General features: G+C 46.8%; 1 protein-coding gene across 4 annotated transcripts in view; it reads right to left on the reverse strand.

Annotated features, from left to right (window-relative positions):
• LOC144790972 (outer mitochondrial transmembrane helix translocase-like) overlaps positions 1-8,390 on the reverse strand; it is a 167,850-nt gene extending 159,460 nt beyond the window's left edge. For 2 of the 4 annotated variants that reach the window (XM_078665591.1, XM_078665593.1), the window contains exon 1: positions 8,158-8,390. The gene's annotated coding sequence lies outside the window, so the exon portion shown is untranslated. Of the gene's footprint in view, positions 1-7,796; positions 7,925-8,157 lie in introns of those variants that run through there. The other 2 variants (XM_078665592.1, XM_078665594.1) reach the window with 1 other exon arrangement.
• Positions 8,391-8,625: the final 235 nt, after the last annotated feature.

Consider the following 8,625-nt stretch of genomic DNA (forward strand, 5'->3'; position numbering starts at 1 on the left):
CTGCTTTCTTATTGTAGACAGTTTGTTTCTGGTTCTCCGTGGTGCAGACTCCTGCCTGTCTCTTGTGCAGATGGTCTGACATGTTCAGCATTAGGATGCTCCATCCTCTTGCCAATACAGCTCTCCTGCTCTCAACACTGCAAGATTCATGTTATTCTTCCGGCAGTGGCATAAGGCAAAATGATGTATGCTCCAATGCAGAATGGGATGAGAGACAGAGACTCTTTCTGGCACATGCATCAAGCATAATTGCACTGGCAAAAATTGTGAAAATGCAAAATAGGCAGTTAGCGACTGCAAAACAAAACTTTCCAATGCATCAACCAAAATACCAAAAACACAACAGATTCGCAAAAAAAGCTCTCACAAATTTAGCGAGTAGCAAAATAGTGAAACCATAATAGCGAAACATAGAACTTCTACTGCAAATAGCGATTAGCAAATAAAGAATCGCAAAGCAATGCATCAAAAATCGCAATTAGCGATTTCCATGAAATTCGCTATTTTGCAAGAGCAGAATAAGGGGAATCTCAACCAGGAGGTAAAGTTACAACAAAAAGTTACAAAAAAAACAGGTGCAAACAATTAGAAACCCTTTAAAAATGCATCAGGAGACCCCGAAAGCCTTTCACAATGGCAGCCCTCTACGTGCTGACAAGGAGGATGAGGATCAATGCAGCAGCCCAGCGCAGGAGGAGGATGCAGGAGAGGGTATTCGGAGTGCGCATAACATTGATGGGACCAAAATGAAGACAAAATATATGATAAGTACCGGCTGAACCGAGCAATGATAATGCGCTTCATTGCAGATTTGGAACCCCTGCTGCAGCACCAGACCCGTAGGACCAATGCCATCCCAGCACGCGTACAGGTCCTATGCAGCCTGCACCTACTGGCGTCAGGCAGTTTCCAGGGGGTAGTAGCCGTAGCCGGAGGTGTATCCCAAAGAGCATTCTCACGCTTCTTCCGAAAATTCCTTTACGCCATGTTGACAATGATTCACACCCACATCACCTTCCCCACAACTCCACAGGAGTTGAACCAGACAACTCTGGAGTTCTACCAGGTGGCACATTTTCCACATGTCTTCGGATGCATTGACTGCACGCATGTCCCCATCTGTCCACCAGCAGCCAACAAGTACATCTTCCGGAACAGGAAGTCGTACCACTCCATCAATGTGCAGGTTGTGTGCAATGCAAAACATATAATAACGGACATCGTGGCACAATTTCCAGGGAGCACACATGACTCGTATATATTCCGCCACAGTGGCATCCACAGGCATCTGCTCAGGGGTGAATTTGGCGAAGGACACCTACTTGGTACATACATATATCTAGTTGCTATATCATGAAAAAATATTTAATAGCATTACTGTGGGTAACCCTTTGCTTTCCACCCTGTAGGTGACAGCGCATATGCCTTGCACAAATATATCCTGACACCATACTTCAACCCAGCCACACCACAGGAACAGAGGTACAACGCAGCACACATAAGCACAAGGAATGTGGTAGAACGGACATTCGGCATACTCAAAAGTCGTTTTCGCATCCTTCAAAGAACTGGTGGTGCATTGCAATATAGCCCCGAGATGTGCTGCAGGATTGTAGCTGTATGTGACATGCTGCACAACATTGCCACCAGAAGGTGCATTCTCATTGAGATGGAGAACAGTGACTCGGATGGTGACGAGCAACCACCTGCACAACACCGACAGGCGCATGTGGCAAACACTGCAGAGGGTCAGAGGAGATGTGACCACGTCACACAACATTTGAGGTAGGTAAGAATGAGCCATGACAAACAAATGCTGAACGTAAATATTTATTAACATGAGCACATGTCAAACTTGAGAAGTGCGTTTAGTAATTTTGGAAGGTGATTGCATTAGTCTGTAAAGTCAAAATACATTTGTACTCAGCACTGGAGGGCAATCACCAGTAGAAATTGCCCATGGTTACCCCACCATGGCCAAAAAGGAGTATATGCCTGGCTAGCGCCTCTTGCCATGTACCCCCAGCGTCCTGTCGCCTGCCTCTGCACCATCACCCTGACGTGATCCAGTGAATGTTGAGGTGCGCGAACTGCTCCTCCTGTTCGTGGTCACTGGGACCGATAGGCTACTCAGGCTAGAGGCCGCCTCACTCTCCTCCTCATCTTCCAAGTTGATGGCACTCACAGTCCGGGACTGGATGTGTTCCACAGCAGTGCTGACTTGTCCTAAGGACCTGGCAACATTCCCACAGAAATGGCCTAGATCAATCTGCATTGACGCGGAGCGCCGTGCCAATAGTGTGGTGGTATTACACAGCTTGTTGATGGCCCTGGTATTCGCTGACATGCGGATCAGGCTCTGGTGATACCTTCTCTGCTTCGTGCGTTGTCCTGCAAGCACTGCACGGGTGAGCTCCTGTAAGCTCAAGTTTGTCTGGCGATTCCCCTCAGCAACCACTGATGTTAGTTTGCGCACATTGTCTTCCATTGTGCTCATGTTTTTGGCCAGCTTCATGATCTGCATATTCATTGTGCCCATGTGTCTTCCCTGCAGGCGCTGCACACGTAGCATCTGAGACTCCACGCCGCCATATACATTTGGGACCTGATCATCATGAGTCGTAATACGGGCCATGGACCTGCGGCGCCGTCCTGTTTGGAGCTGTGCCTGTGTTGGAGTTGGTGAAGATACACGTGGCTGACTGGAGGATGTAGTGGGTGCTGGAGTCTGATCTGATTCCATTTCTACCAGTGAGGGTACATGTGCCCTGCGTTTTGGTGATTGGGTGGTGTGTTTACTGGGACCACAGGAGTCTCTGCATCCGTCTCTGCAGGTGTTTCAGAGATGACGAGCTGGTCACTATCCTCGGAGTCTGCCTCTGCTGCATCTGTGATGTGAAACAGTGCAGTGTTAGTCTTGTATTATCCTATTTCTGTTTATCATTTGGCAATCTTATTCCAAAATACATCACAGACTTAAACACGCTGGCTGGTATGCCGTATTGGTATGTTTAATTAACCATGTTAGCTTTTGAATGACCACTTGTCTGGCATAACTACAACTCCCATGATACATTTTGTGTATGAGGTGAAACGTGGCATGGGGTTTTACCTGTACACAGTAATTTGCCTGGGGGATTGTGCACGGTTATTCAGTACGCAGAGGATTAGCGCATGCATGCATCTTACCTTGTGATGTTCCTGCTGCGCCGGATGTGTCAAATTGTGTCACTCCGAAGACTGCCTCAGGCTCTATTGTCCCCTCAACAAGGTCCTCCAGGGCTGTGTTTGCAGGTGCATTCGATGGACCCCCTCTTATGCCAGCTGCTTCCTTCACCCTTTCTGCTATGCGCTCCTTTGCACGTTTCCTAAGGTCATACCACCTTTTCTTCAATTCCTCAATGCTGCGGTGTGTGACTCCCACAGCATTCACTTTTTCCTTTATGCGCAGCCATATTTTGCGCTTCACAGGCTCTGGCACCTTAAGGAATAATTTCCCAAACAGTTTGTCGTGACTACTGCTGACAACTTCAATCAGGTGTTCAAGTTCCCTCTCAGAGAACTTTGCTTCCTCTTCCTAGGCGTGGCACTCTTCCCTGCACCGTTTTTGTCCATCCTGGGTCTGGGAACAGTAGCTGGATACAGAGTGTGAGGTGTCTCAGCTCAGCTTCAGGTCTCTACCTCCTACTCTGAGCTCCTCAGGGCACTAAATGAAGCGTGGACTGGATGACTTCCTGGTTGTGATGTCATCAGCCTGCTTCCGGTGTGACCCGTTGTTTTGCGATTTCGCTAATACCGAAATCGCTTTTTTTGCGATTTCATGTGTTAGCGAATCGCAATTGTGAACTCGGTTCCAATTTCTCGATTTATTGCGAATGGCACATTTTTAGCGAATCTCATGATGCATTCTGGTTAGCGAATTTTTATTTGCGATTCCTTATTTATCGCAAATAAGGAATTGCTTTTTTTTTTAGTTTTAATGGATGTGCACCTTTGTCTCTTAAGCATCCTAGAGCTTGTTCTCCTGACCCAAACCAGGCTCTGGAAGACGAAGAACAAGTTAAAAAAGGTCCTGCAGCACCTTAGAACTTGTTTTTTGAGGAGTTCCTGTGCAGGTGGAGAAGGATTTATTTCTCCAGTATCAGAGGAGGGAGCAAGAGTCTTTGTCCCTGTATGTGGCGCAATAAAGATTCTGTCTAGTGTATGGAAGGAGGTAGAAAAGATCACATTTCTTTGTTTTCTGTCAAAAAGAAATCTGCTTGAGAGTTTCACAGAGTAATTTCCACTAGTGGTGTAAGCTGGCTCTTTGACGACGGGATTCTCATCACATGGTACAATCGTTTCAGAGAATGCTGCAGCAACTGACCCAGTGCATAAGCAGGTGAATCTGGCTCTCAAAAGGTCCTCGCCACTAACAGCATCGACCTACAGTAATATTGTTTAATTCCTAGTAAAGGATTTTCAGAAGTTGATGGAACCAAATTGATCAAGGTTTAGACTTTAGTGCTGTACTCTCAGTGATGGAGCGATACATCTGATTTTCACTGGACATATTGAACTACTCACTGGGGGGCGCTACAGCACGGTCAGCGATAGCTGCCAGAAAGGCAGATGAAGATAAAAGCCAAAAAGGTAGACATTTCCCCGAAAACTTTACTAATGCACCAACCATTCACAGTTTTGAGGCTTTTTGGATCCCAGCTGGAGACTGGTGAAATCATAGGAGGGCCGACAGCTGATGGCTCCAGTTAGAGCCCTGTCCAGAAGAAAGTAATTTTCAGGCCAAAGTGTTCTGGTTCATTTTTTGACCCAGACTTGAGAACCAGCCCTTTCGTGAGAGAGGACAAGGTCAGGCATTACTTTCAACAGAGAAGTCCTGGTCTATGTCAGTGGGTGTTTCCAGTCCTCCTCCATCCCCTCCAAAGGCACAAATATGCTGAGCAGCAACATCTTCTACCAGTGGGAGGAAGATCGATCTAATTCCTGGAAAGGTGGCAGTCATCAATATTGGACCAGTGGGTCCTGGAGATTGTTTGTAAAGGTTATTGAGTATAATTTCAAATAATTCCAGGTGACTTTTTCTGCCCTACCCCTCTTCCCAAAAACCTTCAGAAAGCCAGGCATTGTTGGAAGGGATACAAAAACTTTTGGACAAAGGAGCAGTAATACAGGTCAAAAGGGAGAAATGATTCTATTTAATTTTACTACTGGTGCATATGTTGATGAACATATAGAGGACAGTGTTAGACTTCAAAGAAGTAAACACTCACATCCTGCATATGACATTCAAGATTACGTCCCTGCAGATAATCTTACAATACACAAAGACTGGAGATTTTCGTGTGTTGTTGTACCTCCTAGATGCATATTTGTACGTCCCAGTTCACAGAACTTTTCAGAGGTTCCTGCGACTCTGCTTCGCAAACAAATACTACTAGTTCCAAGTTCTCTCCTTTGAATTGACTACCTCGCTTAGAGTTTTCAGATATTGCCATCTTTGGTAGGGGTAATTCGTGCAAGAGGTAATCGAGTCTTTCTTTATTTGGATAGTCTGGCTGATGTCTTACTCTTCTTGTTTTAAAGCTGGCCAGCGTGTAAAAGTAGTCTGTGAACTGCTGGAAGAGCACAGATGTTTGATACACCTCAAGAAGTCACAGGATTTGACCTTCATAGGGGTGTACTTCAGGACATTTAGGGTGAATGTTTTCTGTGGAAAGCAAAAAAAGAGAAGCTACTCTAATCTCTTGTCTGCTCTCCTAGCCATGGAGTAAATGTCAGCATCTTTTGGTAGCATGGTGTTGGGTACCATTGTGGAGTGAATAAACTTCAATCTGGTTCACAATCAGATCTGATAAATATGTTATTAACTTGGTTGAAGCAGAGATCCTGGTTTGGGTACACGCCCAGTAAGTAAGGAATGGTATGAGGAAGACATACAAGAAGGTAATAGCCCAGTAATGACCTGGTTTCTTATGAATAATCTTCATTGCTCTGAGTGGTGGTCTTCCTTGTCACAGTTAACGCTTTCCACCTCACCCATCCCTTGGGCTGTGGAATTCGATTTTGCATTAAAAACTGGTGGAAGGTTTGGAACAACAGAAAGTGGAGAACAATGATTTCCACTCTTTAGGTATCATAAGAGAAAGGACAGGAAACGGAAGACATCTTGGGGGTGGGAACTTTTGTGTTTAGCTTTAAACTTCTCACTAAGTAAAGATTGTGAAGAGGAAGCAGGACTCTGAGTAATGGAGATTACCGGTAAGTAATTATTTCTCCCTGCCATCTTCCTTCTTTCTCTATTGCGGGCTCGACTCTCCTAACCCTGCAGGTATCCTCGTCTCCTTGGGGCAGATTTACCATTTCTCCCTATACAGACGTCCTTCTCACTCATGGGCAGACTGCCTCCTACCTTTTTAGGTCTTGCCAACGCAGCGCGCATGCATAGGGGGAGACCTCTTGGAATTTATTCGCTTTTTCGCCCAAAACGTGCACGCTTTGCATTGCTTTCAACGGCAACGCGTGCATGTTTGGCGATTCCCTTGGGGAGCGAGCTTTGGCGACATCTGTTTGTAATTAACTTGCAAACAGATGGTGCCCCTGCTCGCTCCCGCAAGGGAAAGGCTTTGTGGGTCTGTTTTTTTTTTGTGCGTCAGCACCTCGGGTGGAGTTCTCAAATACAACTTGTTTGCTCCAGCTCAGGGCTTTGGGAAAAAAGCAAACACCAACAACGTTATCTCGTGCATCGCTGATCCGAACTCGTGGTTTAGTAAACCCAGATTACGTCTCGACTTCCGGCTGTTGCTTTTGAGGTTCGCATCTCTCTCGGAGCAGTTTCCGCCTGCAACGCATCATTTCGAGAGCCTCGCACGAGCCGTCGTCGTTTCACACGTACTTTCAAAGTGTTGCGATGAAGATATTTTTTTGGGGGTGGGGAGCGCTTGGGCTCTTGACTTGTTATCACTCAGTTGTCATTACTATTATGTTTTTTCCAGCGAGCGCCTCGACTGCTGAAATATCAGTGCTCTGTGCGCCCAAAAGAGGTGGCGAAGGTGTGGGAGTGCAATGGAGAGATTGTGGTGGGGAAAGGGTTATAAGGTATTTCCATATATGTGTAAAATGCCACCATGTCTTCCTACCTGAGGGATGGCAACCCAACTGATTACATGACTGCAGGAATTAATATGGATTATCGAATTGATTCTTGCATGAATAGATGCATTACTGGGCAAAGATGAATAGATAAATAAAAGCATGAATGGATGAATACATTAATGACTGTTTTGGGAGAATGAACGATCAAAGGTATATATGAAGATAGGTATACATTTATTTAAGAATTGATTTGTGAGTAAGGAAATAGATGAATGGATGAACGCATGACCAAATGATTACATGTGTATTGCACTTGAATGAGCATTGTCTGTACCCAATCTTGAAGAAACATTTAAAACAAGCATTGGCATAGCCAATAGGTCTCGCCTTTGGGACCTTATAAGTGTTTATTTATCCAGCAAAATATCCTTGGTGCAACAACATCAAGTGTTGCATGGCTAAACACTTATAAGGTCCCAAAGGTGAGACCTATTGGCTATGCCAATGCTTGTTTTTCTATGCCGTCTCTCCCCGTCCCTTGTGCAGGCTATCCCCTTTCTCCCAGCAGGCCCTACACTGCGCCTGGTGCACGAACCCTCTCCTCCCCAGTGCAGCTCCCATGCTCTACCTACGGTTCCCAGTCACCCAACTTGCTGCGTGCTGGGGAGCCGGAGCATATCTACGGTTACGCAGCAACCGCGCACCTGCTAATAATGCAGCGTCGTCACACGGTTTGGAGGAGGGACGCGCTCCTCGATTCTTCGAAGAAGTCAGTGTGGCTTGAGGGCTCCATGGGGAGGGGAGAGACAGTCGTCCACACTGGAAAGCAGGCACACCGGAAGCGAGGGCCGGGGTCTACATCCAGGTCGCCAAAACGGTGGGAGGTGGGGACTGCTGTATTCAGGGACCCGCCTGTCACGTCTTGGGTTGGGAGTCGTACGAATACGATATTGCGAGTGCATTGGAGAGGAGGCGGGGGCAGCGCTGCATCGTTGGGGTAGCTCCTTCATCGGAGCGGCCTCGGTACACCAGCCCCCACCCCTTCCCCCTCAGGGACATCTTTACCTCAGTCTGAGCCGGGCGCCGTCCTCTCTGGCGGGCAGAATCTCGCCCTATTATCCCCGGAGTAGTCTGAGCCGGGCGCCGTCCTCTCTGGCGGGCAGAATCTTGCCCTATCCCAGGAGTCGCCTCGAGCACCCGAACAGCGGCACCGTCACCTGAGGACTGTGTCTGCTCTCGCTCTCCGACACGCTAACCATCTTTTCGACCCCTAATGCATCTTCCAGAGGGGAGGACAGAAGGCGCGCGCATCGCATTCTCTTCACACTGCACCTCGATGAGGCGCGGAGGGCTGTGATCATGCCCGATATTATAAAATAACAACAATACCAGGCCAAACGATGTTTCTTTATAGCGCTTTGCTGCAAACGGTTACACTGCATATTCCTAAACATGGACAGAGCCAAATATTCATCTCGAACGCTCAATCGGAAAAATAAATCCACAACGTTTAATCTGTCCAGCATGTTATTT

Source organism: Lissotriton helveticus, chromosome 11 (genome assembly GCF_964261635.1).
Source record: "Lissotriton helveticus chromosome 11, aLisHel1.1, whole genome shotgun sequence".
NCBI classification, from domain to species: Eukaryota; Metazoa; Chordata; class Amphibia; order Caudata; family Salamandridae; genus Lissotriton; species Lissotriton helveticus.